Source organism: Cyprinus carpio, chromosome A22, assembly GCF_018340385.1.
Source record: "Cyprinus carpio isolate SPL01 chromosome A22, ASM1834038v1, whole genome shotgun sequence".
NCBI classification, from domain to species: Eukaryota; Metazoa; Chordata; class Actinopteri; order Cypriniformes; family Cyprinidae; genus Cyprinus; species Cyprinus carpio.
Genome location: NC_056593.1, coordinates 8,510,153 through 8,530,714, shown reverse-complemented (window position 1 = coordinate 8,530,714; position 20,562 = coordinate 8,510,153). Strand labels below are relative to the sequence as shown.

General features: G+C 35.9%; 1 long non-coding RNA gene and 1 pseudogene across 1 annotated transcript; both read right to left on the bottom strand.

Annotated features, from left to right (window-relative positions):
• Window positions 1–20,562, bottom strand: part of LOC109047279 — a 41,044-nt pseudogene that overhangs the window by 618 nt on the left and 19,864 nt on the right.
• On the bottom strand, window positions 18,693–19,866 carry LOC122135008. Its single transcript, XR_006153270.1, has 3 exons — window positions 19,829–19,866; window positions 18,853–19,032; window positions 18,693–18,754 (listed from the first exon to the last, which is right to left on the bottom strand). It is a non-coding gene; the product is annotated as an uncharacterized LOC122135008 (long non-coding RNA).

Here is a 20,562-nt window from a genome sequence, read left to right as displayed (position 1 = left end):
TTTTGACCTTTATCCTCATCATATTTTGACTTTATTATCGAACAATTTTCGACTTTATTCTCTAAAAAAAGAAAAAACCGAAACATTAAACTTTATTTCTCGAATCATTTCGATTTATGCACGTAATATTTCGACTTTATTCTCATAGTATTTCGACTTTTTATTCTCATAATCTCTAATTTATTCTTGAAATATTACAACTTTAATCTCGTAATCTTAGATTTTTTAAATTTTTTTAATGTGGCACTAAAACGCCGTCGTACCCTAGAACCTTTCAATGAATAGTTGTTAAAAGAACCATTTATTTAGAAGATTTAAACAATTTTTAAAGAACCTTTTTTTTTTTCCACTATAATGAAACTTTTTGGAATGGAAAGGTTCCATGGATTTGAAGGTTCTTCCATGGAACCATCATGCCAATAAAAATCCTTTATTTTTTAAGAGTGTAACAACTCACTAGAAGAACCATTTTGGGTTCCCACAAAGAACCTGTCTAGAACAACTATTTTCTTAGTGTAAAGGATATATTTAATTAATCTAACGAACTTATCGCCACTATAAAAAAAAACTTTAGTGCAATGGAAAGGTTCTATGGATGCTTTTCTCATGTCCATAAAGAAAGAAATAAAGTGTAAATGTGAGACACTGTTAATAATCTACACTTTTAAAATATAAAGGTTTGAAAAGAGTTTTCACCAGGATGCCGTAGGAGAACCATTAAGGTTCTCCAAAGAACCTTCGAATAAACATTTCATAAAAGAACCATTTTTTTCCCTTCGTGGGATGAACATTTTAAATCTAAAGAAGGCCTTTTCTCGCAGACCGTTTGTGGAAATGGTTCCCTGTAATGGTTTCTTCATGGAACCATCAATGCCAACAAAGAACCTTTTTTTGTAAGAACTTGTTCTGAAAGGGTTCTTTGGCGGAACCCTAAATGGTTCTTTGTGCCATCGCTGTGAAAACAGAGTTTTGGAATATTTTTATTTTTGAGTGACACAACAAAAAAAAATCAATCCTTTGATGAAAGAAGGACCACTTTTGAGAGCAAATCCATTGTGCTTACAGTGACAAATGCACTTTGGTGCATCTACCACACACAACATAATGTTCTCGGTTGAACATACTGTGCATTGCAAACAGGAGATGAGCAGGGCCATATATCAGATCATCACCAGCCTACGAGCCCGAGAGCCGCTGCGCTCGCGAACACAAAACCACAGACGGCAACACATTAACGTGTCACAATGAAATGATGCATAGTGTCCATATGGACACAAACAAATGACTTAATGCGAGGATGTCTGGGCCCAAACAAACATATTCACGGTTTGATGTTTCAGAGGCATCCGTTTACTTCATATTGCAACAAATTTGACCCAGACGCAACAAGGCAAGGCGAGACGAAAAAACAACAGTCCACACCTGTTTCCCAGTGAAATCCAACCTGAGATTCTTATACAATAGCCATTGTCCCATGTGTACAATACACAAAGAGTTCATTTATTCACAATCACTGCGAGGAGATCTGATGATGCCAATTAAAATAGTAAATGGATACGATTTATATCAGACTGGAGAGCAAACGCCTGCAGGCTTGTTGGCTTTAACAGGAAAGATGTGTAGGAATGATCAGAATTGTTTGTATAAATATCACATTAAATATGTAGCAGTCGTGTGAAACTGAGGATTCTTTGCTGATGCTGAAAGTGAGAATGTTAGAGAATCTATTTATTTAACATATTGTGTTTTTCGTTTGCCTCTGGAAACAGCCATTAGCAGGTCGCTATGGTGTTAGGCAATATGTTACATTTTTGAATGCCTAATATCAATACTGTGTAGGGCTGTAGTACTCGAGTCCGGGTCTCAGACTCGAGGTCAAGGCTCGAGATATTTTTTCTATCGTCTCGATCTCGTTGGTGTTTGTACTCGGACTTGTTCCTCGGACTTGATCATTGGACTCGCCAAATGTTCTCGTTAGTCTCAACCAAGTCCAGCAAAATTTGTTATTCTCCTTCAAACAAAATTGCATTTGCATGTCACGACGCCTGAAACGTTTGTGGAAAAAACGCTAGGCGCGGCGCCGCTTTCTCCTTTTTTCCAAAGCACTCTGTAGCCTGCGCTCTATGCTTGCGCTCCCGTGGCATCTGCCTGCTAGGCAACCATGACCTCCTCTCTATGAGGACGCAGAAGTTTCAGCAAAAAATAAATGGATTTCCAGCACTAAAAATCCCTTGCAGTAGCTCTGCTAATAAATTCATTTAAAAAATGGCAATCCTTGTACAGCTATGATCAGCTGTTTCCTCCATCTTGGCTTAGCTTTCAATTTTTGTTACGGGACAGGATGAAGCTGATTCGTTGATTCTTGTCACATGACCAGCGGTGCACTTGGTGCGTTCTGAGAAGTTTAGATGTTTCTAATTTAATTTTCTACCTGTTAGATTGTGTTTTATTAATGTCTACACCTACCCCAGCCTACACCTTCCACACCAATCCCCTGGTGTAAAAACAAAATATATTTGTGAAATAACTTAAACATAAAAAAAATTAAAACATAATATTAGCATTGCTACTGCTATAAGTTTATTTATACAGCAAGTCAGAAACCAGAAATATAAAGAGTTATTGTTGATGTAACAGTCATTTATCTAAATAAAGAAGGAAAATATCAGCACAAAACATTTACATGCACTACTGTATATAATATTTTTAAAATACAAATGAAATCTTTTCATTAAGTAAGGATGCATTAAATTGATTCAAAAGTGACAGTAAAGACATTTATAATGTTACAAAAGATTTCTATTTTAAAGAAATGCTTTTTTTTGAGCATCTTGAAAAAACGTATCACGATTTTTAAAAGAAAAAAAATATAAACTGTTTTAGCACTGATAATAAGAAATGTTGAACACCAAATCAACATATTAGACTGATTTCTGAAAGATCATGTGACACTGAAGACTGGAGTAGTGGCTGCTGAAAATTCAGCTTTTTCATCACAGGAATAAATTACATAAAAAAAAAAAACGCATAAAAAAAAACCCCCATTATTTTAAATTGCTATACATTTTCTCAATATTATTGTTTAACTGGCGGCTCTTGGTCTGCATAAGCTGCAGCGTGGAGCAGATGTTATACTGAAAGTCAAAAATCTGACAGACAGCTATATCTCAGGGCTAAAATTTTTATCAGACCGATATTAAAAACTCAGTGTGTTGATAAATGCCAACATGCGCCAACGCCTCAACGTACCTAGACCCATAACTGCTTTGCATGTGGCCGCTCATTCGTAAGACTAAGGCAAACAGTATAATTACGCCTCCGTAAAACCATTTACCTTCTGTCTATCAAACACGCAGGTGAAGCATGACCACACATGACAGGAAGAATGATTGCATTCTTTCCCATGAACCTCTAGCTGCTGCAGGAACAAGCCTCCGCAGGTCACATGGCAACTACTGAGACGGCAGAGATCTGAAACTAGACGGCGGAGACCGGTGGAGAGCACCGTACTGAACGCCTCACAGAACACAGCCAACAGACTGAATACATTATCATGACAGTGAAGTGTGTGCTGGGCTCGCTTTGGCCTAGTTTTGGGCCGACTTCCAGCGAGAAACAATGACAAACGATAAAAAAAAAAAGTCTACAAGACTTTTTACTTGTCCTTAACTTATTTTTGCATTTCAAAAGGCAGCTCCTCGGACTTTGCAACTTTTACAGAGTTTAAGTTTATCTCAACAACTTTTCAGTAATGAAAATATGTTCTAAGAACATTTTGGTAACGTTCCCAAACGTTGCGTCTAAATGTTCCCCGAAAGTCTAGTTTTTCTTGGTTATGTGAATGTTGGAGAAAACATTAAGAGAACGTTCCATTTGATCAATTTCGCAAACGTTATGGGAATGTTACTTTTGAATGTTTCACCATGTTCCATGAATTATGGATAAGTAATGTTTATAGGATCATAACGTTTTGAGAATGTTATTAAAGCCAACATAAATTTGACTAACTTTACTGGAAGAATGTTTAAAAAAAACGTTTTGAGAATGATCCCTGTTCGCTGTGTTAATGGCGCACTAATACTAATCTTCAGAACAGCATGCTAACATACTACTCTTGTAACTGTAATGTGCACAGTATGCTTATGTTCTGTAAGCATTTGACGTGAGCTTCCAATTTCAGTTTGATGAATGATCGAGAATAGCAGAAGTTTTATTCATCCCATTTTTAAGATCTAACTGCAAAATGTTGACAATTTTCCTCAAAATTGAGCTAAAAATTTAAAATAACTGGCCATGTGTCAGCAATGTAACATAGAATTTATCGAAACGTTTGCAGTTTCTTTAAATAGTATGTAGTCCCAACTAGCAAACTTTTGGTTCCCACATTGTTCTGGAAACATTCGTTTTTGATTCCCAGAACAGCGTTTTGCGGTTAGTTGTTTATTTACTAGTCTCTGATGAGTGAGTGAGTGAAGTGACATACAGACAAATATGGTGACCCATACTCAGAATTCGTGCTCTGCATTTATCCCATCCAAAGTGCACACACACAGCAGTGAACACACACACACCGTGAACACACACAGTGTGTGGGCAGCCATTTATGTTGTGGCGCCCGGGGTGCATAAGGCACAAAAAATTGAAAAAAACTTCAAGAGTTTCGAAGTGTTCATCGGATTGGTTGAATTCTACAGGATTTCCGGGAGTTGTTCGTGTCGTGTTCTTTAACCTTCCGCCTGGAAACAAAGATGCCATGATGATGTGTTTACAACTGTGACAATGAGCGCTTATCAGGATCAACTAAACGCTGGATTTTCAAAAGTATGTGAAATATGTTCACAGCATAGACTCTTTAAAATACGTCTAAGAGTTTTACATTCCGGTCTGTTATTGTGGTGGCATTACCACGCACCTAATCATGACGCGGCACAAAATGAAACCATGATTGGTTGCTTTAACTGTCAGTCATATGGCCTCTTGGGCGGCCCTTGGCCATTCAAAGCGGCCAAGATAACTGGACCTTCTGCCTACAGTCTAAAAGTCTGGCTACGCGAGAATATTTATTTGCCGGAAAGGTTTTTCATGAAAAAATGTTTTAGGTTGTGTTTGATGTTTTAAAAGAACATTCTCTTAATATTCCCCATAACCTTAAAATTTGGGAAAACTATTACACAACCAGGAGAAGTCGTGGCCTAATGGTTAGAGAGTTTCACTCCTAAACCTAAGATTGTGGGTTCGAGTCTTGGGCCGGCAATATCACGACTGAGGTGCCCTTGAGCAATGCACCGAACCCCCAACTGCTCCCCGGGTGCCGCAGCACAAATGGGTGTTCACGGTGTGTGCGTGTGTTCACTGTTGTGTGTTTGCACTTTGGATGGGTTAAATGCAGAGCACAAATTCTGAGTATGGGTCACCATACTTGGCTGTATGTCACATCATTTTTTCAGCATTATATCAGTAACTGTTTTAAAATTCAAGTCTTGTTTTTGATCCATTGTTTAATTACAATAAACGTCATAACACTATCAATTATAATTATTACAATAAACCCAACACATTATCACACATTAAATTAATATGTAAGAATGAATTTTCTTTTTATAAGATTTACTGCAGCAGGATTTTTTTTTTTTTTTTTTTTTGAAAGACATTATCCTGACTTTATCCTCAAACTTTTTAACGGTAGTATTTATCTATTATATATATATATATATATATATATATATATATCTATATATATATATATATATATACACACACAGTTTAGCACATATTTTTATGTTTCTTGGAACTGTATTGTACCTCTTCCCCAGACATTGTATGAAGATATTGAATCAAATTATCCTGAATAACAAATGACAGCAACACAATTAGGGCTTTAAAAAAAAAAAAAAAAATACATTAAAACTGAATTATGTCTTTCATTAATTTTGCTGCATTCAGTGGTTTAATTATGAGTTTTCCATGATAGACATAATGGTCTAAAAAGCAGACAGAACACTATTGTTAACTTGTCCACCCACAAAGTGGGTATAATTATGTGCAGCACTTGGCAGTCGCTAATACTCTTGATGTTTGTGAGAAAGAAGACAAAACATCTCCAGTCATTCATTTAGTTTAGATTTTTTTTTTAACCAAAGGCAGGAGAAACAGTGTGGAAATTTTAATCTCCTACCCACAATGCCAGACGCACACTGCATCATGCAGCCAGATGCTACGAATTCAGCTTCCTTTATAATCAAGGTGTCTAGAGAATATAAAATTATGTTCAACTCAATCACCGAAATGTGTTTAGAGCTGGTATAAAAAAGCAATGATAATAGGGTTAATACATAAATAAATTTTACATTCAAAAAGCCTGACTTTGCTGAAAGTCCTAGCTCAGCGGCCATCTTGTAAACGCCCCAGAGGATCAAATTTAGGTTAGAATTGTTTCAAAATGTTTCTAAAATGTCCAGTTTTCTTGTCATGAATACTGAGAAGAAATTTCTTGTCAAGGTTACAAAATCGTTTCTTAGAACATTTTATATTTATATTTTTACCCAAATATTAGCAATTTTTTACCCAAAATATAGCCTTATTTGAACGTTTATTTATAGTTTTCTAAGAACGTTTAAATGTCCAGTTTTCTTGTTGTGATTATAACGTTATTTAAAGGTTACAAAAACATTTCGTAGAATGTTATACTAACGTTATTTTCACCCAAAATATAGAATTATTTCAACTTTTAGTTTTAATATTCTAAGAACATAGAACATTAAAATGTCCAGTTTGCCTTGTCATGATTAGAACGTTATTTAAAGGTTATAAAAAACGTTCTTAGAACGTTCCTCGAGTACACATAACATCATACGGACGTTCCAAGAATGCCGATCTCAGAACTTTTTCTCTCAACATTATGAGAATGTATAGCAAATATTAATGTTATAAGAATGTTCCATAAACATTACTTTGAGAACCTTTCATCCTAACATTTATGTAACTATAAAAAAACGTTAGTGAAAGTTGTGAGATATATATTAAAATCTAACAATAATGGCATCATAAATTTAGTGAAAAAAAAAGAAATAAAAAATTTAAGAGTATTTTTCAGACTAATCCACTAGCATAGTTTTCTGCCAAAACTGTAAGGTGGGAAACTAAGTATAGCATGACTTAATATAACAAATAAAAACAGAAGCCTGCTCTAATACCCTGTGAACAAGGAACACTGTTTTTATTAAGACTGGGGCTAAAGGTAAGCAAACACACAACACCTGCAATATCTCCTACAGCTGGAGGTGGAAACTGGTTTTACCTTTGGGAGTCAATCTAATCTTCCTCCCCTCTACCCCGCCTGTGTTGCTGGGGGAAGGGTGAGAAACCAATGGATCTGGGAATTATGTTTTAGCATCAGTTGTGCTGACATCATGTTGTTTGTGATTGTAATATATAAAAAAGGTATTTATTGTATAAAGGAGAAAGAAGCAGGTTCTGACAAACAAATGACAGCACATTCGTAGGAGATGAGGTCAGCTTAATCAGAGTTTACCAAGCTGTCAGAGCTTGCCCGTTCCAATGTCTGAATCTGGGAGAATAATCTGATAATTACGAACCCAGACACGACATGAATGCCAATGCAGTAACATGAGTTCAACTGCTGTTATGTGCCAAACAAACAACAGTCGTGATTTTGAAATAAACTTTTTCTTTTGCAGTTCACCCAGGACCTTTTTGTATTAGTATTGCATTATTTGTATTATATTTGTATAGTTTTGCATTGTACTGTTTGTATTGTATTATAGAATTTTACATTTACACCATTTTCTAGAGACACTGAAAAAAATTATTGCAATACACAAAAAATATTTTGATCTTTTCTACTCAATATTAAACTGCAAAAATCAATTTCCAGTCTTTATTTATTGGTTTAAATTATTTAACATCTAAAGAAAAAAGTGTTTGTAATTTTTCTCAGAATGCTCCATCTTCTCCGGCAGTCTTTTGCAGATGGAATTATTTATAACTAAAAATAATAATTATATTAAAGGATATTGATATTGATATTGTACTTATGATATTGTGCATGTGTGCATTATTTTAAAATAAATAGCATAACATCTTAAATATCTAAATATATCAATATCCCTTAAATATAATTAATTATATATTGCATTTATATCTAATTACATATAAATATCAATACATAATACGACATGAAACAAATATAGAAAAATTAATGACAAAGTTGTAAAATCCATGTTATGTACTATATATAAAAAACATTCTCTTTCATGGCATCATGAATTTCTTGTATTTCATATGTTGAATCTCCATTAAATAATGATATAATATAATATAATATAATATAATATAATATAATATAATATAATATAATAATTATTATACATAATAGAAATAAGTAAAATATTACAAAAATAATATAAAATTATAACTCAAATATTAAATGATAAAAACAGAATTTGTCATATTTACTGCTTGAGAGCACTCTGTGTAACAATGTTCAATGTTCAAGAAGAATAAATAAATAAATAAATAAATAAATAAACTCCACCTCTAAATTGACTTTCCTTGTCACCTGACATCATGAATCCCTTTTGTCGATTCTGACATTTATCATTGACTTATCACAACCAAATCAATTACCAATAGCAAATAATACCAAATACCAACAATTTTAAAAACTCATATTATGGAATTAAAATGAGTCGCATCGCATACTGTCATGCTAAATCTGACTATAATCTGCATAAAAGACAGATTGGGGTCACATACACACACACCCACCCCTCTGGTATTGTTTGACCTTCACTAGAGACTTGAGGTTGGGGGTGTAAAGGTATCTCTCGCAGTCCTTCTTGAATCAGTAATGAGTCCTTCATTACCCAAGCCACGGTTCCCAAGAGACGCGTGCGGCAGCAGACCCAACACATACCCGCTTGAGTGCAACACCAAGCCAAACCGCTGCTTTTGTAATTCATCCGTGCACATTAACAGCATTAACTGATAGATTAAGCTGGAGTGATCTTCTTCACTGGGCTCTTGAGTTGGCAGATTGAATTATGAGCCTTCGCTGACTCTCAACAACAGCCATTCAATAGCGAGGGTGTAGATGTCACTCAATTAATCAAAGGAAAGCTGGAGACACTGGAGGACGGTCGGTGGCCAGCACAATCCCAGACCTTCATTTTGGCTTTGACTCTTTTATTGCCACCCGTGCTTGTGTTTTGCTCGAGGGTGTGATGGTAACATTTCATGGATCCTCCTGGCAAGGATCAAAGCCTACAACCTTTCGGTTATCGTCCTAACATTTCAAACTTACACCTGTGATCTGGCATTGGTAAAGCAGTAATTGTGGTCTATGCTTTAGAATATTACAAACACAATGCTATATTATTGTAATGGATTAGAAAATATAAATAAATTAGAGTCATTGCCTTGTGGGCGGCAGTGACCCCTTTCCCGATCATAATCGCACTAAACCAGACTATTTAATCATGATTTCGATTCAATTTTAATTAAATGTGCAGACCTACTTAAGACATTATGAACATTCTGACATAACTGTGTGTGTGTTTGACCGTTCGACAGTTATAAGGTGCAAAAGAAAACTGAAGGGATCACATGCTGTCCGAGAGGCTGCTTCAGGTGTGTGTCAGAGAGCAGACAGCGGGAGACCGCAAGGAGTTGTTTTTTTGCACTTAATAACTATTTTTAACGTCAAGCAAGTCACGTAAGTAACAGTCGCGTGCCCAGTCTATTCTCTGCTATATGCGTTACCTGCTTTGTTTTCTATACTTTGTAAGCTCACACACTGCAGATTAGGGGACACAAACAGTAAACACATACACACACATACACACACACACTGGTGTGACAAGATATCATTTCATTTGGCTGGAATTTACAGCCTCAGCAAGTGCTTATCAGACTCTGGTTCCATAAACAACTGGATAGAGTTACATTTCAAACACCACATCACTGCAGAGTCAGAGGTCTACTGACGGATGAGAAAGGACAAAAACTGGGACAAAAGTGGAATAAATCAACAAGAAAACAGATAAACTGGCCACGGCCCGTGTGTGTGTTCTATGGTGTGACACGCTATACTCCATCTAAAACCATTTTAAACATCATTTATTTAATTGTTTACAAAGGCCATTATGCATAAGCTATCCACATGCTTCTGACATGAGCTCATGAGGTTCGAGTCTGGCCTGCAACATATCCCATTTCCATAATCCTTAGCCCCAAGTATGAACAAAACTGAGATTTGCTTCAAATTTTAAGCATCCCACCTCAACTCCAAACACAATAATTTTGAGTGTAACCAGGGAAACGGTTTAAGAAAACAGGCTTTGAGTTTAAAACAGTTTCCATCATCAATGAACTCTATTAAGATTATTGGGCGCAGACAGCGACTGCAAACGCCTCAGATCTGAATCTCTGGGGTTCTGCAGGAATCGATCAATGAGGAATTTTTATGGATCTCAAAGGAGGCGCATGCAAAAAAAAAAAAAAACATTCCCGTGCCATGGTTTCGGAAGCACACCGAAAAACAGACCTCAGCTTTGGTCTCCATCCATCCGAGGCTGGGTGAAACTGCAGCAAAAATGCTTATTTGTGTGTGTCGTAGTCACGGTCAATTAAGTCGAGGTTTCATCCGCTGATGAAAACAAACAATGAAAAACTGCACGTCTTGTGTCTGCGTGCTTATCTCTCAGCATCATTGGACAGAGACATTGAGGCATGAAGAGAAAGACGAGGGAGATGGAGCGGTGGGTATCATAAAACGCTCTGGTCTCTGTTAATGAACCGTTTCCTGCCAAATGAATAATTGATTGATTGTGACCAGCTCTGTGGTTGCTGTAGGGGAAACTATACCTCTGTGACCCCGGATGAGATGCACTGTCATTCAGCAATTCAGTTTTTCATCAACTCAAGGGTTTGAGGGATTTAAAAACAACAGAGCCAGGGAATTCATTTTGGTGGGGGAAATTGGTGTTGGGAAAAAAAAAAAACAGAGATAAAAAAATCACTAGGCAGGGGTACAGTGTAAAAAAAGTGTAACCATAACATTATAACTTTTCTTAAACATCTGTAATTCCTCCTCAGCAGCTCATTTTGAAAAAAATGTCAGCAGGGGAAAGACAAATTGTCCAATGGCTTCTTCATCTCAGCATGAAATTCTAAAAGATGTTCAAGGGAACTGGTGCCGGATCAGAGTCATTTATTCTTTGTTTTGTGTTTCTTCAACTCTTCAAGGGCTATTTTTATTTGCAACAAAAAATGTAGGTTTACTACTTGTTCAAATGCATTTAATGTTAGACTGTATGGGATTTACTCTTACCAGACACAGACTTACAATATTATATATATATAATATTATGGTAAAATATAAGTAAATAAATAAGTGTATGTGTATTATATATGACTATATTTTCTACTACTTCAAAGGCCAAAAGTGCCCATAGTTGGAGAAAGAAAACATTTAATCAAGGACTAGGGGGAAGGAATGGTTGTACAGAATAATATCACAAAAGTACAGCCTTTGCCAACTGAATCAGCACTTTGTTACCCAGACTCAATAAACAAAGCTAGACATTTTAATGCAGGATGCTGTGTGGAAACGTATCTGAGACCAGTGAACAAAAAGATGCATGACCTTCTAGAAGTAGCAGCGAGGCTGGACTCCTGAGTAAACACACTTATAGGAACAGCAGACGCTCCTTGAAAAATGGTGCAATAACTTGCTACACACAAATGCTTTTAATCTATTATAAGGTGAAATCCATTATTTTGTCCTATCCCTGAGTGCTTCCAGCATGCTAGTGCAGCAGAGCACAGATCCACAAATAATACCAAAGTAGACCTATCTGGCTTTGTCATTTGTTATAATGCATTGATAAAATATAAAATGATACAAATAAAATAGTAAACAACCTCATTGGTTTATTTTGTGTAGTAGCAAATTTTTTTAAGACAAGACTGGTTTTCAGAGAATGTATTTTGAATGTTTTTTGAACTTTTGAAAGGGGTTTTTACTTGCCAACCTTTTTTGTATAAACTTGATTCATTTTTCATGAATTTTCATTTTATGTTTAAAAGATGAAAAACCAAGTTCTTTTTTCTTACCTTTTTTCTTTTTTTTGTTTCTTCTTTCTTTCTCTCATTCTTTCTTTTTTTTTTCTTTCTCTCTCATAAATCTCATTCAATTTAGCTCTGATTTATGCTTTAAAAGTTTATTTCTGTTCCCACACTGAGAAAATGTGTTTCTTTCTTGCGCACACACACACACAAACAACACACGAAAAACTCTGCATTTGAACAGTGAATAGCAAATACTTAAACTATAATATCAAAAAAACATACTTACGGGTAGCTGATTCAGAAGCGCCAGATTGTCTTAGTAAAGTCAGAATTACCTCCTCTCCTAGGTTCACGAAACACTCGTCCATAAAATGCATTGCTGTTCTGTTGTAAGTAATCTTAAAGCTTCCTAAATGCATCTACTTTCGGAAGGCCAAATAAAGTGCGTTTGCTTTCTCCTAGAAACACACAGCATCTCCCTGACATGACTGCTTCAACACTTACTGCGGTTACTGAAACCACGCCTTCTTTTTTTTTGTGAACATTTGGGCAGCATTACGTGCATATTTCCACATAGTGACGTAGAGATGTGGGGGCGTGTTAAAATGAGCTGTTTCAGGGGGGCGTGGCAGAGTCTTAACTTTTACAAAGAATATCTATTTGGATTTGAGACTTTAGTCTTTGCAACTTTACAGATCTTCTTTATGCACCAACAGCTTGTAACAATCCAAAGAGAAAGGAAAACTTGAAATCGCATCATATGACCCCTTTAAAACAAGTAAAAACAACTTAATTTTTCATACCACACTGGGAAATTGTTTTTGTTTGTTTGATTGCTTGTTTGTTATTAAAATAAACTTCATTCAAATTTGCTTTGATTTATACTTTTTATATACTGCCCTTTGAGAACTATTACTAAAGTTACTGCAAGTTACATTTACTGATTTAAATAAGGAACTGGATATCTGGACACACAAGAGCTGGAATAGACCATTTGAATGCAACAAAACCAGTCCGAATGGCCGTGTTGTGATCGACAGTGTTAATAACGAGAAGAGACCGACCTCCTAAAACAAACACCAGACAGTAAATGGCTCTGGGTTTCTAAGCAACATGAATCTGACATCTCTCCTGGGAACTGCAGATCAAGTAAACACACAGAGACAGTTGTCTTTGAGCTGCGATGCAGGGGACGAATGAACTCACCTGTCTCGTCTTCGCCGCGGCCCGATCCTTGACAGCCGTCTTCATCATCGCACTCGCCGCTGCCTTCTGCTGCGTCGCCGCTGCTGGTCTCCACATCCTCACGACCATCTGTTCCCAAACCCATCTCTCCCCACATCTCCTGGAACAAAACAGCAGACATATATGACATATTTACCTATCTTATATTACTAGTTTATTTGCAATGTTTATAAATACAAATCAGAAGTTATTATAAAGCTTTAACACTATACTATTCCCTTTTTTCCCTAGCAATGACCAATCTGATACAAGCTGCAGTTGGTGCAAAGCTAACAACAGTGGCTCTGTTCTCAAATTCACAAGCTGTAAGAGTGGAATTCTACCGAAATGATTCCCTCTGAAGTGAGTAAGTGAGTGGTGATCACCCATCATGTCCAAATAGCCCCGTGTGTTCCTACAAAGGCTCCCAGGCAAGACGTCAAGGCTCATAACAGCAGCATTCCAGCACTCTAAACATGGATCCACTCAAGTGCAAATTCCATTTTTACAGCGAGAGAATATTAAACACGTGCAGTTGCGGGGCATTTCAGAACTGTTTAGAAAAACAGCTCTGGGAATAGCAAGAGTGCATAATTCATAACATCTTAATTAAGTTAGTTTTTGGCTCCCCTATTGTTTCTGATCTCATATTCTGTCTCACTTTCTATTTTTTTTTAAGCACAGAGAAGTGCAAAACAACTTCATAGAAGATGTGACACAATCATAGCCAATCAGAACAACACTCATGTTTAATATTCAGTGGAGCAATTGGACCAATGAGATTTCATTCTGGATGGGGCAACCAAATGTGACAAGATAAAAGCAGAAACTAAGCGACCAAAAAACTTTTTCCTTATTTCATGCCAATAAGATAATTACAGTATTTTCATTTTATGGCTAATAATTTTCTACTATTTTTGTATTAAAACATTTAAAATAAAACACTAGAAATTTAAATTAATAATTATAGGCACTGCAACTTATAATGTACAGTATGATTTTTTATTTTTTTTTAAATAATTAGTCAAAATACTTAATTTACACATAAACATGTATATGTTTACATATATAGTCACACACAAATAAAAATGTAGATTTAAGCAAAAAAAAATAAATTCTTACAATTTCAATAATTCATAATTTATTGAATAATAATAATAATTATTATTATTATTTTAAAACACTAGGTCAAAATCTAGACCAATATGGTAATTATATATCGTACAAAAAAAAAAAAAAAAAAAAACAGATTTATATATAGGAAAATGTTGAACAATGAAGAATATTGCCAGATTTCATTGACTATATTCAAGCACACTTTGAATTAAATTTCCTTGCAATTGCATTCTGTTTCTCCCAGACGGAGGAACACAACGCAATTAAATTCCACAGCGAATTTGTGGAAAACGTCCCCCAGGGGACTGTTAATTAACCGCCGTTTAATGTATTATGCCATGCATCAGGCGAACACCATAGCAACAACAGACAGAACAGACTGTCCTCTTCCAGCGCATACGCCCCCTTTCTATTTAGATAAAATAGCTACATAATTATTAGTGTTTTTTTTTTCTTCTCCTGTCTGGTTCATTATTCAATTAAGCTGTACATTAAATTTTTAATTGTTTTGTTTGTGGTAAGAGAAGAAACAATTAAAGAAAGACCTCTCATCCTCCACGCTGAGTCATAAGCCAATATTATTAGTATTCAACTGACATGGTTTTATTAAAATACCTCAGTAATTTTCAGTGAAGTTTCTGTCTTCATTTTATTTACATTTTTTAAATCAAGTAAAAATTGACATAAAATGCATTTGAAACCTATTTTACTGATATTTCTGAGTGAAAAGAGAAAACAATGAAGGGCAGGGCTTGACTTTTTATTCATCTGATATTGACTGGATTGTTAAAAAGTGGGCATTTTCTCCACTTCCTCTCCTAAACCCCGCCCCCTAAAAGACCTGTCAGCAACCTAAAATTGTAATTGACAGGCACAAAGCGTTTCTGATTGGCTAAAACAAAAACCTGTTTCAGGATTATATCGAGTGAGAATATTAAAAGTTACATTTCCCAGTTGACATCATGATTTTATATAAAATTTGAACTCCAGAGCGCATCCACTTCTTATGCAATCAACTGCAGTGCAAAATAGGGCACATATACTAAAATCTTCCTAAAAAGCGATTGATCAAACATTACATGTTTGCATGTACATTAATATTCAGAGCTCTCCATGGTCAGTTTTCATTACGTCTCCAAAAAGATTGTTTTCCTCCAGCAGGATTTTCTGAGTCATTTGGGAAACAAATTCCCTAATATCTGGGGCAGGTTTGAGACCCCATTCATGTAAACGGATCGATAGGATGCGTTGGGGGTCTTTGTTGCCAAACTGTGTCTCCTTGACAACAGGCTCATCAATTGGACTGAGATACACCTCTAATGGTCAAAGGAAAATTATACCGAGGCACGTTTGGCAGGGGGCAGAAAAAAAGACCAATAAACACCCGCACAGTATTGCAAAGGAATTACAGCTGCTGCCTCGTTAAAGTGAAAATTAAAATCATCATTATTTACATACTATTATATTATTAGTTTTTTAATTAGCTTTTATTTTTATATTTTCAGTGTTGTTGAATTTTAGAATTTTAGTATTTTTGTTATGTGCTTTAGTCATTTTTATTTGTTTATGTTTCGTTTTTGATTATTTAGCTTATAAATTTAAATTGATTAAAAAAACAATCTAAAGTTAAAATTCTCCTTTTATTTACTCACTATTGTATCGTTTCGGTTTTTTTTTGCGATATATTTTTACTTGGAATGCAAAAGTAGAATTCTGAAGATTTTACAGGATTCTTTTCCGAAATTGTAGTCGTTATTTACAGATACTCACATTTTAGCATTTTCTTTTAATATCATAATAAATGGTACCTTTTATGCGTTGTTTAAAATTTGATATTGACGCAAAAATTCCACTGATTTTGACATTTGTTTTGTAAGCAAATGCAACATTCTAGGTCAAATATGCACAATGTAGAACTTTTAACTCTTTCCAGGGCCCCGCAATTGACGAGTTATCTCGTCTTTTGGAAGACAACGCTTCCCCGCCCAAAGATGAGTTTTACCGAGCGGCAACCTCCCGCTCTCTCTCGTGAAGCCAATAAGGAAGTGACTAAAACTGCAATTCATCGACTGACCCGCTTGAGGCTGGCTGCAAAAGGGAGTCAGTCTCATAGACTCCCCATGTTAAAATGCCCAACTTTACAGCAGAAAAAAACACATGTTTACAGCCTGGTTCAAAAAAATGATTTTGGTCTATATTGCTAATTTTGCCCTTTGTGACAACTGTGAGGGGGGTGAGTTTTTTTTTATAACTCATCCGTTTAAATTATATTAAGCCTTAAAGTTCTGCATAATTAAGGGCGTGGCCACTTGAGTGACAGGTGGATTGACGCTGCTGGTGATGGCCTCGCGCTAGGTGGGCGTGGCTTCAGCAACCAGCTCCCGCCTTTTTGCCCAGTTTCGATTTTCCGGGAGAGTCGCGCGGTGACGCGCTGCCAAGATGGCGACGGCCCGCTCTGCACATTTTGAGCTTCAACACCGCTATTGGAGGAGTCTATGGGGGGACGTCACGGACACTACGTCCATATTTTTTTACAGTCTATGGTTTTTATGGCTTTTTGTGTTTTCACTGTTATACACTAGGGGGCGCTATTACACCAAATGAGTACAAAACCTCCTGAACAAAAACACACGTCAACAAGATGAAGAAACAAGCGATCTCTTATGTAAACAGATGCATATTAAAAATAATGCGATCATCAGCAATAGACAGCATATAAATGAAAACTGCATAATGCTATTGCATATTCAAATAATCATACAGCAAAATATACCGGAGGCCATCAAATTTGAGTGAAAATCATCTAAATCGCTGGTGGTGGCCGGCAACTTTTTTCAAAAATGCTGGCAGGGAAAGAGTTAAGAGCTACATGGGGGATTAGATTTAAGTGAATTTCCTTGCAAATTTTATCATATGACTTCACAAGGTTCAAAATATAGCACACAAGTCATGTTGACTACTGTTATGGTGCTTTTGTAGTATTTTTTTGAACTATTTTGGCACTTGACATTTGTTGCTGTTCACTTTGATAATGAGGGGTGTTAAGTGGCAATAAAGGTGGTTCTTTGGCTCGTAATCATAGGGGAACCACTTTAAGTGCCATATAGCACTTATCTTTAAAGGTGCTGTACAGCACCTTTGTCAAATGGTGCTATGTAGAACCATAAGAGGTGCCATAAAGCACCTTGATTGTTTACAATTTCTTCAACAAAAATGGTGCTCAACAGTGGTTCTTTGGCTCGTTATAGGGGAACCTCTTTTGGCATTAATGGGACTTAAGCTTTATAGCACATTTGTCAAATGGTGCTTTATAGAACCTTTTTTTTTAGGTAGTAGGCCATTATCATGCTATATACTACAATGTTTGAGTCAATATGCTTCTAAATGACGCTTTTATACCAAATCGTGGATTGAAAGATTCAAAATCCTGTACTAAAAGCTTACTGATAAACAAAATACATTAAACTTTTAAAAATAGTTTAATTCATTTCTTTTAGTTGCAAATATAATCCGTGCTTTTTAACATTAACAACACTGGCTAAAGGAGTTAGAAAAAAATAGAAGGAAAAAAAATAGAAATTGGAATAGGCCCCAGAAAGAGAAGAGAGAGAGAGAGAGAGAGAGAGAGAGAGAGAGAGAGAGAGAGAGACTCTATGCACAGATTGAGTTGTACAACTCTTTTAATTGTGACAGGAAGTCCGGCTGCATCCTTCATTTTTAAGACAACGCACTCCAGGAAGGTCAGTGTCTTTTTCAGTCCTTTAGGATATTGGATCCCAAACAGAAAATATATACAAAGGATGAGGCCCAGTGCCATTGAGATGTCCTCACTCTCCTCAGTAATGAACCTCAACTTCAAACAGCAACCCCGGGTCCTCCTTAAACAGTGCAGGCAAGAGCAGAATAGCTTGCTTCCAACTGTAGTCCTTTAAACAAAACAAGAATTAGGTTAACATAACATGGTGGATGCTTTTATCTAATAAGTTTTCTTTGTTTTTCAATTAATTACTAAGACAGTAATTATTACTACCTTTAATAAACTAGAAATTAGTCTTATTATTACACAAGACAGATACATGCAGAAATGTATGATCTCAGGCAGATATGGGTGTCAGTCAGTGATACACAGAAAATCTAAGTAGTGCAGATTTAATTACCTTTTTTTTCAGTCTGCCATCTTCACAGTCATCAACCCACACGACTGAACTTCTCCATCAGGGGACTCTGTGAAACTTGAAGGACTTTAGATGCCATTACCGAGAGGCTGAGAGAGAATCTGTTGGTCCACATCAACGTTGGTACGGTCTCTCAGATCCCAAAGGAGCTTATGTTAAAGATGAAGGAAAAGTAAAAAAGACATAGTCATAACTCGTTAGTCATAAGTCATAACTAAGGAGGCAATTAATACACTACTGTACTTACCATTTTGGCCAGTCTGAAACATGGAAACTCAGAGATAATCTCCTCTGTGCTGTGGTTAGACACAAAATTTCTCTGGTAGATTTTTATCATCGCCATCCTTTCACAGAATTCCCCCAAGTCAATATCTTTCAACCACTGGCAAACTTGGACAGAAGTCCAACCCGTGAAGTCTGTCATAACCTGAAGAAAGAAAGAAAATAACAAAACAAACAAAGTACAACACTAGGATGAATGTAAGCTTATAGAGTAACTTATAGACCTATCAACAGCAGCCTAGTGATGACAAACATTAATTATTTAAATATTTTGTGCATGTTGACAGTATTTTATGATTTGACACGGACATTTGAACCTTATTTGAACATTGGGATAGTTGGTTGCCATTAAAGTCTGAATGTGTATCCCTCAATTTTTTTTTTATTTGTTTTGCACTGAAGAAATAAAGACATGGATATCTTGAATGACATCAGGGTTAGTAAATTATCAGGACATTTTCATTTTGAGGTGAACTAACTTAATCCTTTAAATGTACTCAACACTAGCAGGCGAGACACTAACGTTACATGTGAATAGGGTAAGACTACACAGTATCCATGGTAATGATGCAGCTAGCTATAAAGCCCGCCACTGGGGGAATTAGACCATCGCTATTAGTGATTTGAAAAGATATTAAACGGTAGTGTTATAACGTAGTTATATCTGGAGAAAGTCAAGAAAAGAACGACCCCAGTTAACTTACACTTAAGTTACTTAACTTAACATACAGTTCAGTGTTTTGTGAAACAACATATTTATTTAGCCCAACACGGTTGGTCAGGCTCCTCAGTCAGCTAACATTAGATTGATACTAAACTTAGCATTAATGTCACACAAAACACGGTAAAACTTTTGCAAAAAATACAATGAAAAGTTTCCCCTGACAAGTAACCTAACGTTAATTGTATATTTCAGTCGCAGTATGCGCTATGACACTCACCTCGAAAGATATCTTCTGTCTCTTTTTAGAAATGTGTTTCGTCCCGTTCGTCGTCGTCCTGGTTTTGATTGACGTCGAGTCCAACGGTCCAGTTTGAGGAATGCGGCGCTCGCCCTCGCTCACGTGCACCTGAACTGCACAGTGCACACTATTCGGCGCATACTCGCATAGGTTTATATACAGTCTATGGTTTATATTATATATTATATACAGTTTATGGTTTATATTATATATGATTTTTTTTATTATTTCTTTTATTGAACTTAAAAAAATTCTTGACACATTTTCACATTTTGTAAGTAGAAATTGAAACACGATTTTTAAACATAACTTCTCTCCTCACTCATAACAAAAAGCAATTGATGAATATGAATATACGTTTTTATTGAAGTTTGTGACAATAATTTCGGTATATATCTGACTTCACATCCACACCAAAAAAAGTTTCTGTGGTCCAAAAAGTCTTGTGTGGAGGCCTTGGATATGTGCCTTGTGTTCAGGAAAATCACTGTATTTTAATGTCATTTTTTTCTAATCCTATCACCAACTAAAGCTAAGACACTTAGGATATTAGAGAACTAATATCACTAAGAATTAGGGGCTTAACAGGTTATTTGCATGTTAGTGGTGCCATATAGCACCATATCCACCGCAAAGAACCGCTGAAGAACCACTGAAGAACCAAACTGGGCTTAACAGGTTCTTTAAATGGTAGTGGTGCTATATAGCACCAT